Here is a 19051-nt window from a genome sequence, read left to right as displayed (position 1 = left end):
AAAAGAATTGTCTGTTCTATGGAGAAACTTTTTGTTTTTTTGTAAATAGAGGAATCAGCAGGAATTTTGGCATGTGAGTTGAGACAATTGGTTGATTCATATAAGTGACCTGCTGGCAAAATGTTAACTACTTTTTCTTGAATACCCATATGTTAATTGATATTTGTTATCTTAAAGCAAACAAAAAACAACTAAGGGATTTTTTTAAACTTACCCTAAGACTTATGAGACATTTTGGAAAAGAATTCCCCAAAGAAGGAGGTGACTGATATGAGAAGTTAATTCACTCAATACCAGCCACTTCTGTCTCCTCTTACTGAATTTCAGAGGCTGGGAAGCTAAAAATGACATTGTTCAAAGCACTTGGAGTTGAACTGAGGAACAGCCTTACCTCTGTCAGGCAAAGGAGATTGTTATTTTTCTGTTGCAACATAACAAACTACACAGATTTAGTGACCTAAAATAGCACTATTTATTGGCTCACAATTTCTGAAGATCAGAAGTATGGGTGTGGATCTTCTGCTTGGGGTTCCACAAGTCTGAAATCAAGATATTGGTCAAGGCTTTCCTCAGCGTGTTCTTCAAAATGCACTGGTTATTGGCAGGAGGATTCAGTTGCCTGCAGTTGTAAGAAGGAGACCCTTTCTTTCCTTCTGGTTTCGTCAGGGGCCATTCACAGCTCCTAGAGACTTACTTACTATGTGGTGCTCTCTATAACACGGTACTTTGCTCTTTCAAGGCTGATGAGAGAGTCGCTCTCGGTTTGAATTTCTGCCTTCTTTTAGGGCTCACTTAATTAGGTCAGGCCCATACAGGATAACTCCCTTTTGATTATTTCACAGTCAACTGGCTGGAGATATCAGTTACATTTGCAAAATGCCTTTTTTGTTATATAATGGAATATAATCATGGAATAGATATTCCATCATATTCTCAAGTCCTTCTCACACTCCAAGAGAGGGTGTTGCATAGGACATATATATCAGGGAGCAGGAATCTGGGGGATCACTTCAGGATTCTGCCTACTACAAGGTGTCATTTAGAGGTAGAAGTAACCAAGGTGAGGTAGTGTTCATGTGCAGGTAGACTGTACCTTTCAGCAAGGACAGTGGAATTAGGGTGCTTTCAAGGCAGCCTTAGTGGAGTTTTCATTTCTACTTCCTAGTGCCACATGCATCATGCAGTAGGCAGCGGCAGTGGGGGTGTTTTTCTTAAAGCAGCTTATGTGGTTGAGCATTTTTCTAGATAATTTTTTCCTGCACTTTCCTTGGTAGTATTCAAGACTGGATTCTTTGATCCTCCTATAGCTAGACTAAGCTAATGATAACTTAAAACAAATACCTTTCTGCTTAAACTAGCTATAGTGAGTACTTTTATCTTCAACATAAAACCTTGATTGATATAACAGGATCATAAATGACTTTTTTTATATCTCCATTAAATGTGTATAATTCTGAAATCCATTTACAGATTCATAGAACTTTAGACCAGGAAGGACACTTCCACTTGTAGAATTTCTTCAAACTACATTCTATAGACCATTTGTAATAGAGTCCAGGATATGAGAAAACGGTTTCTTTTGTTGGGGGGGAGGGGGGAAGTGTTCAATAGTCCTGCCAGCTTAGGATTCCCTACATGCTCTTGTTGTTTAAAACAGTCATTAGCATATCAAAGACCCTGAGAGATTCTACAGGAAGAAAAAACACCAAAAACCCAGAACTGTTACACTTTTCTTAATCTAACCAAGGGTTGCCACACCAAAGCCTAGAAAAGTTAAGTTACTAAAGTCTACTTGTGAGTTAGAGGTAGAGCAGACTTAAAAACTAAACTAACTAGGCTTTCTGATGTCCAGAAACATTAAACTTCCTCCTTACTCCCTACATCTGCCTGAGAAGTAAGCTTCAATGAATGCAAACACAGCCTCACAAGGAAGGAAAAGATATTTATGTAAATAGTTCCAGCGAATATATTAATGATGTCTCCATGGAACATGTCATATCTTTTTGAGAAGCTTGGAATCCCAGATATGCCTACCCACACACCACTCAGCAGGAGGCGACTGCCTGGAGAGTGGGGCCAGGGCGGATGTTTCCCGGCCTCCCTGTTATTCACATAACAGCCTTTCCTTCCCAGGGGCCCTCAGACCACAGGAAAAAGTAGCTTGTGAAATTAGGCTCCTGGACATTTTGGTAACTGTAGCACAGTTGCCTTTCATGCAGATATTTTGGGTTTAAGGCTTAATGAAAAATGAATCATTTAAAAATAAGTCCAAAATTAAAATTAAAACAAAGTATTAAGGTCACCGCAAAAGGCAATGCAAATCATGCACAGAATAGAAACCTGATTCCTGGGCCAGAACACTTGCAGGCGCATGCCTCTTCTGCATTCCATAATGTAAACCGCATCACACACATCTGACCCAGAGAGAATGGGTTCCAGGAGGCGTGTATTTTCAGCATGAAAACAAGGAGCCATTAGTGTTACAAGCACAGCTTATAGTTGGCTGGCTGGCCTAACACACCTTGGCATTTACTGTTCCCCAAGGCCACGTGGCTGCATCTTGCAGAGGCCAGGGGTAGATGTGGACGTGCCAAAGCAGCTTCAGATGCCAAATCCCCCCTTTACTGTTCTTGGAAGAAACTAAGACTAAATAAAGAATCTAGTCTCCACCACACTTTTATTATTGGGAAATGATTTCCCCTGCAGGGCAGAGAGAATCACAAGTTAGATTTCTTGCATTCTCTCCTGGTGCTCCTTACAAGGCCCTCTCTCAACCATAGTTTTTCTTTCCTTTGTACAGCAGCTGCATTTCCAAAAGGACTGGTACACTGATTAAAAACAAAACAAAACAGTAAACTGTCCTCACAGTAATGTTTCATAGCCACTTAGACCTTTAAAAGAAAAGATGGTAAACAAAACAGCCACTACATTTAGTCATAAAAGGACTCAAACCACAACATACATACAGCACAATTCTATGGGAAAACGTCCACATACGGGTACGTTCTCCTGGGATTGTGGTATTCCCCAGAGCTCTAACTCAGGCCAGACTGTCCCAGAACCCTGGGAAGGCTCCCTGCCTTGTGGGGTTTCACTTACTGTGCTTGAGGCATCAGAAAAGGTAACCAAGGAGTTTTGGTAATAGCATAAAGCATTTTCACTCATTCTCACATGCTTTTTATTAAATGAATCTTCTCTGGCCATTTTGGTTCAGCACTGGAGCCCCCACCCAGATACTTTCAAACTAAAGCTATTAGGCCTGTGGAAGTTGGTGTGGATAGTCTTAAAAACTACAAATGGGAGCTGGTTTCTTTTAAAAACTGGCAAAGTAAGTATCCAAGGAATGGTATGTATGTCAGCTTTTAACTATTATTTGGGGACATGTTTATAGAATAGCAAAATGATTGGCAAAATAGTATTCAAGTGCTAGATGCTTATCAACAGTTAAAATCAGGTTGTAAATAGTATTTTCCTCTGTCATTAGTCCTCAAAGCTAGGCTCAAACTATATTTAGTCTATAATTAATGAGATGCTATGTACATTTTAAGCAGAAAGACTTAAAATATGACTAACCCCCAGGCTTTGTTAGACCATATACAATTAAGACAGAGTTATCCTTAAGAGAGAACACACATGCTGGATACAGATGGACATACAGACACATATTTTTGTATCCCAACAATGGGATAGAGTATTTATATCAGAAGTATCCAGAAAACTGAAAGTACATGTTGCTGCCTGTCTGTATGTACAGTTAAGCATCTGATACCTACTCCCATTTCAGCATGGCAGTAAGATTCCACAATATTTGGAGCTCATTAGTTAGAATATTCTTTGTTGTAAGAAATATGGGTTTACTTCTCCCTGGGTATTATTTATGTTAAATTTATATTAAAAACCAATTCTTTAAGACAGTAAGGTTTCCAGGCTTCAGGTGGTACAGGATGACCATATTTCCATTCCTTCTCTTTCTTTTATCTAATGGACTGAATTCATTTAAATCTACCAAAAACCAAATGAAATTGCTGAAAACCATTGATCTATAATAATCCAAGGAACAAAAGGATAGTGTGTTGGAGGCTCCTGATGGCCAGGCTCTTTCCCTGCCAGCCGTATACCAGGGGCTTCGATGTGAACTCCAGGAAAGAGGCAGGAGGTATTGACAATGTGGGTAAAATTCCCCTATTATGTTTTTTCTCTTATTGGACTGTGACTTCAGATGACTGTTTTCTGGTCCTAATTCAAATGAGCAACTCAAACAATTTTATCCGGCCCAGTAATGGACATATTTATGATAAGTGAGTGGGGAGAGCTGATCTCCCCATTTCAAAGGAGCCGAGCAGGCCAGAAGGAGCTGGCTCCCAGGAGCTTTCAGACAGCACACTGATAGCCTGTAGTGAGGCCTGTACTTTGGACTCTTCACTGCTATAGCAACAGGTGAGGCCCCAGATGCAAATATTTGGTTTAACTCTTTCTTACTGTAAACCCTGTAGTCCTTGGTATGATGTGAAGTATAGAATTTATGGCTGTCTACACAGACATTATCAAAATTATTGTAAGTTCTGCTTTCTTGTTATTTCTCAAGGATTACTGCTTGGTTCGCATTTTTAGGAAGATGTTTGGTAAAGGTACATGAGTAGGGCTTAAAGAATAAAAAATGGCAGCAGTAAAAATGGATCCCAGGACTCGGCAGTAAGTTCAGACACAAAATTAGAGCATGGAACAGATACCCAATGAGTCCAAATTTCACATCATCAGCGCAAGGTGGTAATTATTAAGCTCAATAGGATGTACATCTGTGTTAACCTCTTTATTTTTTTGTCAATGACCATACATTATGGTTTTGACCACCCTCCTTGTCACATTTTATTGAGTCCCATCTTGTATTTGTTTTTTATGAAGTCAACTTTTTTTTCCCTTTTTACCATCAGTATAAATCTTGTGTCTCCCTATGGATTTTAAATATCATCAGGGCAGGCCTCATTGGTGTGAGGGGACAGCTCAGCAAGTAAAAAGAACACAGACTGTGGAATCAGCCTAGCTCCTTTCAAATTCCCCCCCCCCTTTTTTTCCACTTACTAACTGTGAAAACACTGGAAAGTTAATTAACTTCTCTGAGTTGCCATTTTTTTCATTTCTCAGTGATGTACTTTTTAGTTTTGTTCTAAGTATTCAATACGATAGTGACTATAAAGCCCACAGCGCAGATACAGTCCCTAATGCACCCCTTTCCTTCTCTTGCATTTCATTGATATCCCCTTGCCACAGAGCCCTCTGCTCCTTATTAGTATATGACAGGCATTTAATCATGTTAGTTAGATACGGTAACATATATATATGCTATCTGAGAGTGAATAAACATTTAGAAATTAGCTTGGCTCAGTTTGGAGAGATTCCTTAAAAAGGTCCACCTGCCTTCCCTATATCAGGAGGTTCTTATTTCTTGCTGAAAGCTCTTCAAGATAGTTGCCACGGCTCTGGACTTGGCCTGTATAGACATGAAGTTAATATTCTGTCCATGTGAGGATGTTCTAACCTGGAAAAGGTTTGTCAAAAGGCAATGGCAAGAGGGGAATGGTGAAGGAAGACAAAGAGGGAAAAGCTTTGCAGAATACCAATGAAAGGAAAAACAAAGAGCAAAGCCCTAAAAAATAAAAGAAAACAAAACAAAAAACAACCCTGAGTGAAATACATTTAAAACAACAAAATTCCTTTTAAACAATGTGATTCTTGTAGCATAGAAACAGTGAGGTTGAAGAGTTGGGTGGACACAATTAAGTCTAGTGTATACTTTCATGTTGAGGAACATTTGCAAATGTAGATTCCCCAGTGAAATAGAAAGCTGAAGGGTAGGACAGAAAGTTTAATGAATAAAAGTAATCAAACCTGCCATCCAAAATATGTATGTGCATGGCTGAGTCATAAGTATAAAAGACTTGTTGAAACATAGAAGTAGCTGCATGGAGAAGCAATGTCATTTGCATTACTGATTCAGATCTTGAGATAGGGTCTCATTGGGAGATTTCTCATGATAATTGTATGTATTATATGTAATATTTAATATTGCCATGCATGTAGGTATTGGAATCTTTTTCTTAGCTGTATATGTCACTCAGTTCTTATTCCTCTCAAGGATATTTTAACCTATTAAAACACTATAAACATATTTTGAGAAAAATTTCAATAGTTAAATTTCCTTAAAATTTGAGAAATATATCCAAAATGCTCATTGAGGATTCCCAAGGACTGTATGAATACATTTCTCATCTCCCAAAACATCTGGGTCTTATTTACTACCCCTCGCCAATTTTAAAGTGTAGGAATATAAGGCATATAGAATCTAGTATGGATGGAAGGAGTATTAAGGTACTTCCTTTAAAAAAAAAAGCCAAGAGCACATCAAACATGGTTAATGGCCCAGTGTCTGTACCACGACCCTGTTGCCCAGCAGTGATGGCTGAGCTCTATCTCCAGGAAAGCCACAGGGGTGTTGTAGCTGACATTTATATAGCCACACCACAAAATGAAGGTTGCTCAAAGGCAGGAGACTAGATTGATATCTCAGTGACCTCTACCTGGGATACTGCTTATCAAACACCTGGAATGAATATTCCCCTTGGAGAAGCCCTTACTGTTCCCACAGTTCCACACTTCTTTGGTGTTTATGTGCTTCTCAAGCAATTTTTCCATTTGTCTATTACAACACTTACCATATTGCAGTAATTTCCCAAATAAGGTTGGCTCCCCATGACAAGATATCTGGTACATATTAGGGAGCTGAATATTAGGGATTATAAAAACCTTTTTGAGCAGACAACTTTGTTTGCCCTAAAATCTAGGAGATCTCTGTTAACCTAAGCTATTGATAGCAACAGATACCTATTATTTATTCAATAGAACAAATATACTGAGTTCTTCTAGTACCATTTTGTTTTTAATGATTTGCCATTTTTTCCAAGACTCATGCTCATGGCTTTTGATTTCTCAAAAATAAAATATCCTCATGTGAGAAGAAATGAAATAATTTCATGAAGTCCTAAATTCTTAAGATAAAGAATTTATAAAATCTAAAGTCTATATAAATGCACTTACATTAGAGATAAGATTTTGATATCTATAACACTATTCATAATTAGAAAGGTGTTTTTTAGTAGTCATTTGAGACTACTTAGATCCTGGTTGGGTATAGGGAGGAGGAAATGCCATGCTAAAAGCTTCATCATTTGGTGTACATTCTGCTTGGGAGCTAGCTCAGACAGTGCTGTGGAACAAAAGAGACAGATATTTTGTATGTCATTTGAATTTAGTGTGTATAACATTTTGACTGGTGTCTTCTGGAAATTATGGGTTGAGATGTGCCCCTTTAGAGGAGAGCATATCAGAATTAATATTTGATTCATGGTTTTTTGGGAAGGAGGAAGTGAGAGGAAGTGAGGCTTATACTCCAATCACTATTCCTATACAGCTGAAACTGATCAAAAATTTTATTTGAAATTTGCAATTTAAAAAAACATTTAAACTGTGGGAATGCAAGCATAAAGGGTGGATCTGGAGATTCACATTGAAGGATAATTACGGGCTTTGGCCCTGAGCCTGCTCTCCATTAGGGAATTGGTAGTATTTAAAGATAGCACTTGTACCCAGATTAGCTTGAGGTGTGGCCCCCAGCCTACTTCTGCCAGGAGGTGGAGTCCATGTTCCCTCCCTGTGCACAGAAGTGTCAAACCAAGGAAACTTTTTTTCTCCAGGAAATGGATTTTGATTGTTATAAAAATGATCGCCAACATTTGTGTTTTGTGTTTCTCACTGTCTCTGTATCTCTGTATAGGCACAGACTCCCAATAACAAGTTAATGTTTAATTACAGACTTAACAATCTGTTTTAGATATTTAATAGCCAAACATTAAGAATCAGTAGCTGCATGTCCAGGATGTACAATGAGCTGAAAGGGAAAAGGAAACAAAGAGCTTTAAGTTGTTTTTACAGTAATTTGGGAAATAAAATTAAAGTGAAAAGTTGATGACCAAGGTTCATGTTTGCTTTTTCTTCCTGTTTCTCTTTTATCTTAAACCTAACAAATGACTAGATAGGTTTTCTAGAGGCAGTGACACAGTAGGGGTAGGAAGGAAGTGTAGAAAAGCAGCAAGGAATGAGCAAAAAGGAAAACAAAAAAGAAAGTTGTAGCAGACAAGATGAACCACACACATTTAAAGCAACAAAATGGTGCCTAAGATGATATGACTATGAAGATCCCAGGGAAACCAATGTTGCAGGAATAACTTGTTTACTTACATATGGAAATTAGTTAAGATGCAAATGATCTGATATACTTTCTAAACTCTAGCAGAATTCTTAATTTTATTTCAGTTTTAGCTCCACTTGAATTTAATAAACATTAATTGAGCAACTGCTGTGCTCCAGACACAGCCAGAAACTGGTGATCCAATGTAAGCAATGGAACAGTTTTAGTATGGTTGGGGAAATGACAAACACATGCATTCACTATAATGAAACAGAATGCTGTAAGATAAAAAGGTGTAACAATATGTTTGCTGACTAAAAACAATTAAAATCTGATTGTTTTATCTTGCTAAAATCCAGTTTAAAATATATAAATGACCAATTGTAGGATGGACTAGGATTCTGGAAACCTCTCAGCATAGTTGTGAATCCTGAAGGACCCTCCCCTTCAGTAACTGAGCAAATTATTTGTAAAAGACACATTATGTATAAAATGAAGGCCCTAAAAATACATGTATCATATAGAAATTTTGAAGCTCAACCACAGTTACAAATTATTATTATATTCAATTATTAGTTATTGAAATAATACTATTTTGTCATATTAACATAAAACCATGGAAACTAATTAGAGCCAAGCAGATCATAGAATGCTTTAACATTATATACTGTGGTTTTATGAAATTCAGGTTTAGTCTTCCAAAATATCCAGATGTTTGGCATTTGCAGGAAAAATCACTGGTTATGTTTTTCTCTTTTCATTCAGATGCTTTGACATCATATAGACTCTAATGCTTTTGTTATCAAGATGTGTCTATGGTGTTCAAGGTTATTTATGCCCACATTAGATCTGACATCATACATTTAATAGTCACTTCAGAGTTTTTACGATTTTTGTATCATACAAAACTTGATGCCAGAGTCTTTATAACAGATGTGTTCAATAAGAAAAAGCTTTACAAGAAATTCTCGTCCATCTATTAGTCATCTCCCATCAATGTGCTTCTTCCTAACACAGTTAATCTCTGTCTCCTTTAGCCTCTGGAGTTAAAGCGCCTTTGGCAAGGCCACCACCATGCTGATTCCATTAAGAACCAGGCATCCCAGTGCAGCTGCACTCGGGCTCCCTGGTCCTCCCACTCACAGACTCTGGGCTTGTCTTTGCCTTTTCCGAGCACCTCCAGGTATGTGTGGGCCTCTCCTGGCCCCAAAGGGCCCAGTCCCAGGATCCTCCCCCAACATCCCACCAGCCTGGGGGCCTTTGCTTCTGCTTCTCTTTCTTCTCAGCAGGTGTTCTTGCGTCCGTCTTTCTTTCCAAGCACTTATCATTTTGTGGCTCTTTCTCAGTTTCTATGGGAATTACATCCATGTCTCCCAAATTTGTTAACTTGACTTCATTTTCCCAGTTTTCTTAAAGACTCATTTTTGTCTGACAAAACCTTTTGTAGTTTCCCTTGTCCCTTTGGTGTGATTTATCAATGGAATCTCCCCGTCTTTCCTTGCCACAGCGTCAGACTCCAGCATAAGCCCACCAGGAATTTTCATAACGTCTCATCGGCTCAGAGACTTACAGAAGTGTCGGGCTTACTTCCTTATGTCAGGGATTGTGGAGCTGACCAACAAAGAACCGGAATTCAGGGGCTGTCATTAGGGTGATTTCTAGACAAAAGTGTGAGTGGTGTTTGCCCTTCAGAGACTTTCTTCACCACTTTGCCCCTGATATTGCCCCTTTCAGGTCTATGAGCCTTCCAAATGGGTTTCTTCCTTTCGTTTTCCTTCTTTACCACATCCTGCATCGCCAACCTTGCAGATCCTCTTAGCACTTTTATGAGTCCACGGGGCCTCTTCCTGAAGGTCGCAGTAAGATGTTAATAGTGGATCTGTGGGTTTCTCGGACAAAGAGTCTTTAATATAACAAACACACGAACTTTTAAATGAGAAGTGAACTGAAGTTACTCTCCTTCTAAGTAGGAAAAGAGGCTTCTAGACGGAGAGTGAATGTGAGGGGTTCACTGCCTTTCTCTACTCACTGAATATCCCATACCCAGTTCTGAATTATATTATTACTGGTTATGCCAAGTATTTCCTTCATGATTCCACAGGAGCTGCTAATCTGAAAACCCACATTCATCACCGTGCCCAAGTAGAATCACCATCTCCTTTCAGCCCTGTCTCTTCCCCCAGCACTCCCTGAAGATCTCTGAGTTTTGTAGACAGATCCCTTGGCCCTACATTGCACAACTACCCAAGAGGGAGAGATGTTCTCTTCCCTTCACATAACCTTGTTCTCTTCTAGACAAACAGCTCACTGCAAGATTAAATGCACTTGAGGGAGAACAACATTACTGAGAAGATATTTAGTTGTCCCTCAAAATCCAGTGGGCAGTGATCCAAAAACATTTGGGGAACTAGAAGTAACTTGTTATAAACCAACCAGTGGCCTAAACTCTTTTAGTTGGTGATTTCTTATGAGTGCTTAGTTCAGTTATCTTAAGACCAATTGTGAAATTAACAGGCTCTTTAGAGACTCAAAACCTTTCTGAGCTCATTTAGTAGATGAATTCTATCTCTCATGATGGGCAAACTGTAAGGTAAGTAGTCCCAAAGCAAAGTGCACATACACCTTGATTTATTAAGGTGCAGGGGAAAAAATAGAAGTAAATAAATATAGCTCTAAAGACTATCTTTTAAAAATGTTTTTCTTGAGGTAGCTTTATATTATTCATAGTATAACGATGGCATAGTTATGTAATTCATAAATATAAACATAGATATATTGGGCCTGGGGTACATGCCTTATTTTTAAAAAAATGTGTAAGGAGGTAGGTTCAAATAAGGTGAGAACCTACTGATTAGGTAGCACCTTGCCTGTAATACCTACCTCCTTCCAATCCATGCAGTGTAATGAAGGTGGGTCTGTAAGACATGAGACACTTTCTCTCGTGTGAATAACACACTCAAGGAAAGTAAAAATAGTCCCACCTCATTCAGAATCTGAAGGTTTTCTCTGAATTCTAAACATTCCCAGAAGTGAAAGCTGCATTCAGCTACTTTGAAAGTCTACCATTAGTTTGGATAAAGTTGATGGTGGTTTCAAAGGGAAACACTTATTTTTAGGCCAGGGCACTTGCCTTTTTGCATAATTCCTCAGTAGCATTTGAGTCAGACATTCCTGCCAGATACAGCTACAAGTGCTCACAAAGTAGGAATTTGAGGAAGCCAGGTGGATGGAAATCAGAGTAAAGAGTACAGGGGTTCATGAAGATTACCTGCAATCTGTGCCTTCTGGGGAAGGAAAACTGGAACCTGTTTTCCTTTGGACATTGTAAGAGAGGGCCCCCTTTAGAGAAAAGGTGGCCTACTTTGAATTGGCACAGAGGGTGTTGTAGACATAATTTCCTGCCTTTCTGTTTCTTTAAGAGCTTAATAACCAAGGAACTCAAGATGGAAGAAAAGGAAGAAATAGAAGGTTTTTTTCTCCTGCTACATCAGCCTCTTCAGCCAGAAGAGGAAAGAGCCCAGTAGCTTTGAAGGCTCACAGATCTGTTGTCAAATCCTAAGGGGGCTATGTCACTGCAGAATTCCAGGTGCCCCATTCCCGTCATTGTCTAGGTGGTAGCAGTCCCTGGAGCTGTGCTCTGCGTGGCTGTCTGGTTGTAAGTACCTGCTGAGTCTCAGTGCTTTCAATTACTTGGCATGTGCTCTCATATGAGTTGCTTATTTTCCTTACTGGTAAATGAGGTCATAATCCTCCCCCATAAATTAGTGTCCAGTGTATTCCATATAATTTAAGTGTTGCAGGTGCTAACTCTTTTCTCCAATCTTTTCCCCTCCTCCAGTCAGTTTAACCTGCCACCTGCAGAGTGTCCCTTGACCACCTTTCTTCACATCAGGCCCTCACCTTTTTGGTTATAGTTGATCAGGACCCTTCTGTGGATCCCTTCCATGTAAATTGTTCTCCTCCTAGTTCTTTTCCTTCCTCACCAGTGTTTCAGCAAGAATTGGTCATGAGACGCTAGTTGTGCATGATTAATAGTCACATGAAAAATAAAAAGGGGCCACAGTAATCAAGACAATTTAGTACTGGCACAAGAACAGAACCATAGACCAATGGAACAGACTAGAGAGCCTTGATATAAACCCAAACATATATGGTCAATTAATATGTGATAAAGGAGCCATGAATATGCAATGGGGAAATGACAGCCTCTTCAACAACTGGTGTTGGCAAAACTGGACAGCTAATGAAAGAGAATGAAGCTGGATCTTTGTCTAACCCCATACACAAAAGTAAATTCAAAATGGATCAAAGACCTGAATGTAAGTAATGAAACCACAAAACTCTTAGAAGACAACATAGGTAAAAATCCCCTGAATGTAAGCATGAGGAAATTCTTCCTGAATGCATCTCCTTGGGCAAGGGAAACAAAAGCAAAAATGAACTCATGGGACTACATCAAACTAAAAAGTTTCTGTATGGCAAAGGACACCATCAACAGAATAAAAAGGCATCCTACAGTATGGGAGAATATATTTGTAAATGACATATCTGACAAGGGGTTAACATCCAGAATATATAAAGAACTTACATGCCTCAACACCCAAAAAGCAAATAACCTGAATAAAAATGGGCAGAGGATATGAAGAGACATTTCTCCAAAGAAAAAATTCAGGTGGCCAACAGACACATGAAAAGATGCTCCACATCACTAATCATCAGGGAAATGCAAAGTAAAACCACAATGAGGTATCACCTCACACCAGTAAGGATGGCCAGCATCGAAAAGACTAAGAACAACAAATGCTGGCGGGGATGTGGAGAAAGGGGAACCCTCCTACACTGCTGGTGGGAATGTAAGCTAGTTCAACCATTATGGAAAGCAGTATGGATGTTCCTCAGAAAACTAAAAACAGAAATACCATTTGACCTGGGAATCCTACTCCTTGGAATTTACCCAAAGAATACAACTTCCCAGATTCAAACAGACATATGCACCCCTATGTTTATTGCAGCAGTTTTTACAGTAGCCAAGATATGGAAGCAACCTAAGTGTCCATCAGTAGATGAATAGATGAAAAAGGGGTGGTATATATAGACAATGGAATACTATTCAGCCATAAGAAAGAAACAAACCCTACCATTTGCAACAACATGAATGGAGCTGGAGGACATTATGCTCAGTGAAGTAAGCCAGGCAGAGAGAGACAAGTGCGAAGTGATTTCCTTCATTTGTGGAGTATATCAATGAAGCAAGACTGAAGGAAAAGAATAGCAGCAGACTCAGAGACTCCAAGAAGGAACTAGTGGTTACCAAAGGGGAGGGGTGTGGGATGACAGGTGGGGATGGAAGGAGAAGGGGACTGAGGGGTATTATGTTTAGTACACATGGTGTGGGGGATCATGGGGAAAACAGTGTAGCACAGAGAAGGCAAATAGTGGATCTGTGGCATTTTACTACACTGATGGACAGTGACTGCACTGGAGTATGGGTGGGGACTTGATAATATGGGTAAATATAGTAACCACATTGTTTTTTCATGTGAAACCTTCATAAGAGTGTATATTAATCATATCTTAATAAAAAATTTTTAAAAAGATAATGAATAATAATGATATTGGTAGCAATAATAAAAAAAAGAAAAGAAAAAGAAAAAGGGGACAGGGGAGTGGATCTGGGATTCTCAGTAAATCTGGGATATGCTAGGTCTCACAACAGTGCTCATGTTTCTCCAAAAAGGTGGGTGTGGTACAAGGGACACCACTGTGCAGGGTTTTCCAAACTGTTTACTTTGGGGAATAAAACCTTTAGCAGAGTAGCTTATGGGCCTGGAGTTCTGTGAACTTATGTGAAGAATATTATTCTATCCTTGTCCTGACAGCAATAGAAAGAGGCTTCCATTTTCTCAGGTTTTCACATTCAAAGACCTGCTATTTCTTGACATCAGTTGAGACTGAGTTAGCTATGGTTGCATTTCATTATTGCAAGTAACCTCATTCTAGTTCCCTAATCAAAACCAACAGCAGAAGGCCATATTATAACAACTACTCCTAGGACAGGGAGAATTTTAAACATCTTCCCTTCTACATCATCACAGCAGTGGACTTCTACTTTCAGTACCTTTAAGTAATACATTAAAGAAAGTGGAGAACAATAGAATAGTTAAGAGATCAGTTTTTTTATTGCCTTCCCTAAATTCCTAGGATTTTATATATGCAATTTTATAAAAATTCTGTATTTCTATGCCTTTAATTACAAAATAGCTCCCTGTTCAAACAGAACATATTTTTTTGATGTCTAAAGACCTCAAAGCCATATAGAAAAATATAATATAAATACTATTTGCAGTAGATATGCCATCGCTTAGAGCAACAAAGGAGAACTATAGCACTGTATCTGCTGAAACCACAATGAAAAGTGTGTTTGCAGTGTCTGTCTCTCATGTCTATTCCAGAACACGGACCCTGATGCTGAGTAATTTAACCCCTTCTTTTTTAATGTTTGCTGGTGTTATCAGATGAGGAAGATGTCTCTTACACAGCACGAATTAACATGCCCATTGCCTGTTCCAACATGCTCAGGGGTGGCATTATTTGCATTTGCTGATCAATGACTCTTCTGGCTGTAAAAACTCAGACCCAAGGAATGACTCAGACAGCCGGGGCCAATGTCATTCTGCTGTAGAGTCCTCCACACAGCATAGCAGTGTTATGACTCCATTTAAACCCTGCAGCTCACTTAGCTTTCAGTTTCTATCCCTTATGTTGTCATGAGTGAAACTGTTGGCAATTCAGAGTTCACACCCCAATTTCTTAGTCTTTCCCCCTTAGTTCTTGGTCGATCAGAGACTGAGGACAGCATTATAATGATTCATAGGCCTTAGTTCCGAGCAAGTAATCATTTTCCTACAGTGAGAGATGATTTATGCTGGGACAGAGCTAAAGAATGTTGCTTAGCTGTTTTTTTATTCAGCCTTCCTGTTAGCAGAGGTTTGGCTAGGAATACTTTGTGTTCATTTTCAAGGCCATGTAAAAAAATGTTTACCAGCATTTTTGCTTTTTAAGCATAGGTCCCTTAAATGTGTATTATGCACACAGAACTGGAATATGGTAATAGAATTGTATACTGAGAAAAGCAACTTTGATTTTTCCTTCCTTATTTTGACATGTGAAGACTAGGTACTCCTCATAGAAGTTAGGAGCTGGAGAGGCCCCACCATAGCCCAATATTATAGATGAGAAAAATGAGACCTAGAGAAGTTACATGAGCTTTCCATTTCCACAAAACTGGTTAGTGACAGAGATACATCAGGGCTTAAATCAGTTAATTTTAAGCTATCATCTTATCTAGCATTAGCTTTTATTGTGCCATGTAACAAGGAAAAATCTAGGTATAAAGAATCTAGGTATAACATGTGTGACTTGCAGAGTGAGTCACATGAATCAGTGGCAAAAGGGTCAAGGGGAGAAGCATGGTAATTGCTATCAGATGGGCCTTCATTTGAATCCTGGCCCTGGAATTGTATGATTTGGACTAATTTCTTACTTTATTTCTCTAAGTGTGTTTTTTCATCTTCACAGATGAGAATGGGGACAAAATGTCTATTCGTAAGATCTGCTGTAAGCTTAAAAGAGAATGCATGCAAAGCTTCTGGCACATAGACTTTCAATGCATAGAGGCTCCAGCTATTCTTAAGGCCGATCAGCGCTCCTCTCCGCGCTGTTCGCTCTCAAAAGTGGCGCCTGCTGTCCTGAGCGCTGCCTTCTTAGAGTTTTGCCTTGTCCAACTCAGCATGGTTCAGTTAGCTTTCTCAAGCCACTGCTGAGTTTTCTTTGCTTTGCGATTTGCATCTGAGTTGTCTCATTTCCCTGAAATCCCCTCACAGGCCAGGAGATTGCTGCAGAACATGATCTGAAACCTCAGCGGCAAGGGAAAGTCCCCTTCGAAAGAGGCATTTTCCCCCTTCTTGAATGTTATACTTCTCTTTCAAGTTGCGCAGGCAACCTCTCAACCTCGTGTCTGACTGGAGACAGATGGAGGGCCCCCCCTTACTGTCCTGGGGGCAGTTTGAGCAGCGAGGACGGGCGGGCTCGGCCATCTCTGCGCCTGCGTCTTCACTGCCACTAGTTCTGCCGCTGCCCCTGCAGGTTCTCTCAGCTTACCCCAAGGTCCTTTGCTTTTGTTTCTCTTCCCTTTGGTCTCTCTGTGTAGCCCTTCCCCTCCCACCAGGGCAGCTCTCAGAAACCCCCGTGGGAATTTAGAGGCTTCTGTGGCGCTCAGGCGCCGGGCTGCGGGCCTCCTGCGCCCTCACTTCCTTTCGCTCACAGGCTTTCCTCTGAGGCCTTTCCCCTGCGACGGGAACTGCCGCCGGTGCCTTTTTTTAAACATAGTTTCAAAAATATACACCTTGTTTTCAGGTTTTGCAATGGAAAAAGTTCTTTAGTCATTTTTGTGACGTTTTTCTCTAATTCAAATGCTATGTATATATTTTGATGAAATATAGTCCATTTAATCAAATTAATTCATCCTTTAAACCAAACTGTATGTGTGTTTTCAGTGCCCTACTTCTAGATATTTTGTCACCACGGAATTTTCTCACTTGATGTGTTGCAATACAAGTGAACTATTTGCAATACTAAAAAAAAAAAATGGGGATTTTTTACTAGTTTTTTGAAAATACTTAAAATAATATTAAGTAGCATATAAGAATTTTTCAAAAAGAGGAAATATAACTCCAAATTCCACCCTTTTCATGTAGTGAGTAATTTCATTTTCGTGTATTAACTTGCAGTTTTTATTCACTTACTATTCATGTGTTATGGATAGGTTTTAAAAACTTTTGCATAACAGTGAAACTAGACATTGTCGCAATTTATTGCAATTCATGCACCCACTTCTCTGATGTCATGTGCAGGGTACTCTCTGACCTGTGATGCACCAAGTTACGATAAAGCCAACATTCTCTGCACTAAGGATTGGTCCCCAGGAGGACCCTGGATCAAGCACTATTTTTGGTAGCTTCTCTTCCTTCTGAGGATGATGGAGAAAGCTTTCAGCATTCTTTATTTCATTTATTCACAAATAAGTACTGAATGCCCAATATGTATTGAATGTTACTATGTTGACTGGGCTAAAAGTTGTTTAATCATTTCAGCATGTTGAAGATGGGAGTGAAAAATATGGAGAAAACTTATGTGTTGGTTTTGTGATTCTGCAAGTGGCTCAGGGCCAATCTAAGTAGAAAAATAGTCTCTGCTATTATGTTCCACAACATGGGAAGAAGTGGACATGGAGGCAATGGAGAGGGCATTGTAAGCCCTGGGCTGATGGTGGGTTGAATTTGAATTTGGGGGTGAATAGTTAAAGTAATGGGTCCCAAGAATATAAGAGTCAAGTAAGGTGAGTTAATAGCCATAGACTGGAGAGCTTTGTATCTGAGAGCAATAAACTGGTGCTTTTGTTTGTTTGTTAGGAATGTTTAACCTGAATGAGCCAGACTGATTCTCAAGAAAAAGGAGAGAAAGACAATTCTAACAGGTTTACACAAAAAATGAAATTTATTCCTTATATAACTGTAACATCTTCAGCCTTGGATAAAATTATGTCTTCCAAAAAAGTTGTAAATTTGTCTTCTACATTTCTACTTAGCTTTCTTCTTTGTTTGCTCCCAACAGGCAGACTTCCCCACATGGTGGCAAAGATGACTATCAGTAACTGTGTGTATGGCTTCCTCATTTTGGTTGGACTAGCTTGGGCCACAGACCCACACTGGAGCCAGGTGGTGAGCTTAGTCCCATCCGAGCCATATGGACTGGGAATGGGAAAGTGATATTTCTCCAAAGGAGAGGAATGGGTTCTGTTGCTAAAAGAGGAATACTGAGCAGACACACACCAATAAAGGCCACTACACAGATCCCTTTCTGTATCGGATGAAAGGATGAATCTTTTATTTCTAGAGAATGTCTCACAGGCACTTATGAATGCAATATAATTCTGCTTATAATTTCAGGAGTTCACAGAACTTCTGAAGTTAAATATCCATACCCTAGAGGTCGATAGAGCCCAGCCTAAAACAAACAAATAAACAAATTCTATACTGTGAAATTATTGAGGGTAAGGACCATGTCTTTTTGGACATAATCTCTTCCACACCCTGTAGAGAGTCTTCTTGTACATATTGTGCCCTGAATATACTGAATGAACAAGTCAATCAATCAAAAAAATCATTGAACAAATCAATCAGACAGCATTTTTTGTGGCGTGCTGTACTGGTACTATGCTCCTTGTTTTATATGTGTTATCTTAATTCTTTCTTCTGATGTTGTTTTATGGATGAGGAATAAAGCAAGCTGAACATCTAGAATCAACAAGCATGGAAAGGAGGTGAGAGCAAATCTGAAATTTGAGGGAAGAAAGTCTGCATGAGCAGGGAATTAGTCTGGGTGTCAAGGAATGTTGTAGGGTTCACCGGTATGGCTCAGCTAGTCCTAGTGCGTACCGCAGCCAGGGGGCCATCAACTCTGAGGACTTTGCGGGCCACAGTGTGGCTGCTGACCTCTAGGTGGCACTTGTTTTTAGTGGCCAAAAAAATACTTATTATTTATTTTCTTTCTATAACAGCTCTTTAAAATAACACTTGGGTCTTCCATATTTTTAGCTTTTACCTCATGACCTATACTCCACCTAGAACTTTAGTGTTGTAGTTGAGATTTATCTGCAATCCAATTATTACATTCACTCATTCGTTACTTAGGAGACCAAAATCAATAGTTGTTACAATAAGTTTATATCACAATTGAAAGATCCGAGAA

Source organism: Manis javanica, chromosome 13 (assembly GCF_040802235.1).
Source record: "Manis javanica isolate MJ-LG chromosome 13, MJ_LKY, whole genome shotgun sequence".
NCBI lineage: Eukaryota > Metazoa > Chordata > Mammalia > Pholidota > Manidae > Manis > Manis javanica.
The sequence above is the reverse complement of the archived record's forward strand: the minus strand, read 5'-3'. Positions refer to the sequence as shown.